Here is a 4,745-nt window from a genome sequence, read left to right as displayed (position 1 = left end):
GCCAACTCTCTTCACTACTTTCACCGATCCCGGAGGGCAGGTCGGCAAAATGATTTTTTGAAATCTGCATTTCCACGTTGCTCGTATCTGTCCAGTACTCGATTAATTTTGTTCCAATGGATTCCTCCATTTGGAAAAAAATTGCGAGTGTTTTTTCGATCCCTGAAACAAAATTTTTCGTACGTTTTGGCAAAACCGTTTTGCGACTTCGTCGGAATTTTTTGCTCTCATTTTAGAACGAATAGAGATAACGGATTTTGGTTTTCGGATTCAGAAAGCTGATTAAACTCCGAATGAGACGTAATAGGTTCACAAAATTTAACATGACTCCTAAAACAATTAAGCGAGCGGGGCAAACTGCCGCTTTCATCTGTATCATGCCTTTATTTTACTTAAAACAGGGGAGTGTATCGCTGCTGGGTCGGTGGCTTAGTTGAGATGTTAGCCTCTCATTTTCTCTCTCCACTCTGCACAGTAGGCTATGGAGCGGCGGTATGGGACAAAGGAAAGGGGGGTAGCGAGTCCAGCGCTGATTCCTGTACCAAAAGATAGTTCAGAAAATCTAGATTATTTTACATATAACAACTTGGTAATTTCGTCTGCCCCATTCCGAGATATTTGAGTTCAAAGTTTTTACAATTTTTCCAAGGCAAGGCAAAAACGTTTTACTTCAACTTCACCCATATTATATGGGGCATCGTGAACACTTATTTGGCTCGCCTTGGAAAATTTGTAAAAACAGGACCAGGGACCCCGGGGGACCATGGTCCCCTGCGAGCTATGTTATCGAGGGGCTTATTTTGCACGTCGATTGACGGGCTTCTACACTAGTACATTTAATAATGTATCCATGCAAATTTGGATTTGCATGAAAATTGTGTATCACATTTGCATACAAACTATTTCCGTCTTCACTACAAAAGTCATTGCAGGCTGCAACAAATTTTGTAAAGAAAACGGATATACGTATGTCATGAAATTTACATGGCATGCAAAAATTTTTACCAGTAAAATCAGTACAGTCTGTATTCCATCATCATTTACAGAGTGAGCAGATTGAACGGAATAAAGTGTACTTTGCAAACAATGCGTTGGCCTTCTCCCACAATAATGTCCCATATACCGGGCCCTGTGCAGCCATCACTTTCTGGCCACACTACAAGTTCATTGAATTATAATTCAAACAAAAATTTACAAATTTCTGCAAAATAACATCAGGTTCTACCGAGACTTGAACTCGGATTGTTGGATTCAAAGTCCAAAGTGCTAACCATTACACCATAGAACCGATTGACAAAGGCAGTTTGGCCACAACTCGACTAGGCTTACAAGTTTTATTTCGGCCCCAAATGAGATCTGCGCAAAGTAAGCCCACTGCCAAGTGGGACCACTACATAAAGCATTTAATTATTATTTTTTACCTCCACCCACTTACTGAAACATATTAAAATAACATGAGAATGACGAGATACTTCAATTCGTAGCATCCTTTAATCTGGCGACATGCTTTCTGCACGGCCCCCCAGAGTCAAGTTGTGAAAGTTGATGCAGTTTTGTTACTTACAATGTATGGTAAATTCGTTGGCAAAACTTTGTTGCAGAGTATGCAACATTTTTATGACATCTTGAACTGAATCGTGATTAGAAATGGATGAATAGAAATTCACTCATCTGCACTTATCAATGCTTTATGCATTTTTATAACGGATCATTTTTAAAAGGATGCAAAATTATTATGTCATCCTCAAAGATTACTCTCTCTCTTCAATTCAATGGGATGTGCAAACTACTTACTACGGTCACGGTCAAATGTAGTGCAGATGGAATAATTGCATTTATTCTGATGCTTATTTATTTTATTCTGATATTTATAAACATTTAAATAAATATGCAGTTATGAAAAATAACGAAGAAGGGACCGTCATTTATCTGGACTGAACTAATCTGCTGCCGGCTTTAAAAGCCCGGCTTTTTGGAAATTATAACTTCATTCCTCATGAGAAAAGGATGAGGAATACGATGAAATCATTCAAAATATCCAGCAACGAATATTTCGCCCAAAAAACAGTAGTTTTCGACAGGTTCTATAATCTCGCCTGACCCTCAGTATAAAGTGGAGTTGCACTTAATAAATGTATGTATATCTGTAAATATATAGCTAACTCCTCCAAACCAACGACACTATCTTAACATTCCCCTCGATCTAATTAACGTCAATGTCATTGTCCGATTTAGCACAAAGCTTTGTATCACCAGTGGCGTCGTGCGATCAATAAAGTTCGATCCAAACTTCACCCTTAACACTGACCAGGCTCTAATTTCCCTTTTGGTTAGTGTCTTATCGTCCAATAACATAGCCTTGGTTGCCATGACTTTAATACTTCCGTCGACTCAGTGTGAACCCATGAGGCCAATGTGAAAGCCAGAATTATTACCATCATACCATTAAGCCCAATCATGGGAAATGTTATAAATCCAACACCAGAAATTTCACTGTGTAAATTTATGCACACAAATAACGCCAGAATTTCACATGCCGGAGCACACAGGACCAACCCTGGTAAAATTCTTCCCATTAAATATGAATTTAGTAATTTCTCCAATATTTGAATCGAGTGGTATAAGCGAGTGCAGGCATCAATATCCTGGGAATTTCTTATGGTGCAAATTTTCCTGAAATTTCAGACAGAAAATAAATAGCCGTACTTGAGAAATTACTTATTACATATAGTAAAAAAATGTCACCCATTGAGGTTGATAAATACGTTTCCCACTTAGGGTTCGATTAATTTCAAGTAAATTTAAGTTGCCACCTTTATTGGAGGCTTATAAATTTGATTTACGAAGTATTGTAGGAAATCGTTACCAACACGTGACAATTTTATTACCAATTTATTTTGCTAAACCTTCTCAAAATCTTCAGATAGTTCCAGACGCAGACGATCCCCACAAAAAATATGTAGAGCACCCACGTCGATCCGGAATAGATAATATGAAAGGAAGTCCAAACCTCGTACAGATGAACCACAAATTGCATCCCACCCAAAACGAAACCTGTTTGACCCCTTTCAAACGTCGCACTGCAATTTGGCATCAGTGAAAGTATAAATGGAGGCATACAAGGGGCGAAGGTAAGCAAGAAAAATTTCAATATTGGATAAACTGCGATGGATATTTCGGCCAAAACCACGAACATTTTCATAGCTTTTGTCCCAAATGATAAAGATGGACTAGGAAATCCTAAAAAATTGAAATATCAACTTAGGGTTAGTGAGATATTTTTTGTTAATTGCAAAACAAATTAACCGTAGTGAAGTGAATTAACCGTAACTGTAAATAATTCAATCAAAAATGGCATTGCGAACGAACATACCACTTTACCAAATTTTTAAACACTGTTAGAAATCCAATATTAAAATAATGGTGTATGACACTACCCACGTGGTATTGATAAAGTAATACCGTGTAGTAATACCTCGGTATTCAAGCTTTACCATATCGGTGCCACATTCTTCCGAACCGGTATAATTTTAATACTATCTAAGCGGTAGCGACTTTAATACCGAGAAATCAATACCTGCAGGATTATACATACCAAATTTCTAACAGTGAACTTACCACCAGATAACAAATTTATACCACAAAATTTATTTATTCACTCGCCTTGCAGAAATTTAATCTCAAAATGTGCAATCGTGTTAAAAATTTGAATTGGCGAAATGTCCACTGAATAATTCCACTTGGTCAGAGACACATAAAGATATATCACGAAAAATATCAATCCAACCATCCTCCTAGTCAAACTTGAGTTTCCAGAATAGATGGATAAAAACATTGCGATGCAGTGAATCACAGAGAGAACACATTGTAATTTAAAAAACCTTAGATGTCGGCGTGATCGTACCATGACAAATTTTCCTAAACTCTCGTCATACTCGAATTGCAAACATTTAAGAAATTGGCAAGGTTTCAATCTTTGCTTCAGTATTGGGAAGAATTCGGTAGAAAACATTCTCATCGTGAAGAATTATGCATCACTGTGTCCACTGGTCAATTTTCAAGTATTTTCATTCACATCGATTTCTAGTGCGTGGTATCAGGACAGGGGATCAATTTCATGTATTTAATAAGAGGTCACTATGTAATTTGCTGAGATGATGGTATAATTGGCAGAGATTAATATTTAATTCGAGTAATTACAGGATATGAGAAGTCGTTATGAAAGTGTCAGCGGATCAATTATGCGGCAGGATTTGTGCTGGGCATACATGTCTGTGCAACTTTGTGACGTAGTTATAAGTACATACATACATACATATATCTTTTTATAAGAAAGTACAGTCAATGGAAAAAGTATTGGCAACCCCCACGCCAGCTAAATAAAATTGGCTGTAACGTTGGAATGCACACTCTAAGAAATGACTTTACCTTGTTTTTGGGTTAAAAATTGGTTAATACTGTCGGGGGTAAAGTCAATGCGTGGGTGAGTAAAATTCATAACCCCATGCCACATTGCATACAAAATAACCTCGATACAGGTAAAAGCCACCGATTTACTCGTGGGCGTATTGCCACAACCTCATAAGGAGTTGTGGTTTTTTATCTCAAGTAAAAAGTGGAGCGGGTAATTAGATTCCGCAAGCCAGACCATGCCGCTCATTCAGTCTTCAAGTACGCCTCCTGCTGATGCAGGACTTTGGAGAAAATAGTTTCTTAACCAATTTAACTATTCAAAATTGATCGAC

At 37.6% G+C, this 4,745-nt stretch overlaps 1 non-coding gene across 1 annotated transcript; it reads right to left on the bottom strand.

Moving 5' to 3' along the window:
• Positions 1–1,216: 1,216 nt before the first annotated feature.
• Positions 1,217–1,288, bottom strand: Trnaq-uug. Its single transcript has one exon. It is a non-coding gene; the product is annotated as a tRNA-Gln (tRNA).
• Between the last annotated feature and the right edge of the window lie 3,457 nt (positions 1,289–4,745).

The sequence above is a fragment of the Folsomia candida genome, unplaced genomic scaffold (assembly GCF_002217175.1).
Source record: "Folsomia candida strain VU population unplaced genomic scaffold, ASM221717v1 Fcan01_Sc001, whole genome shotgun sequence".
Lineage (NCBI taxonomy): Eukaryota > Metazoa > Arthropoda > Collembola > Entomobryomorpha > Isotomidae > Folsomia > Folsomia candida.
Note: the sequence above shows the minus strand (reverse complement) of the source record. Positions and strands in the feature narration are given on the sequence as shown.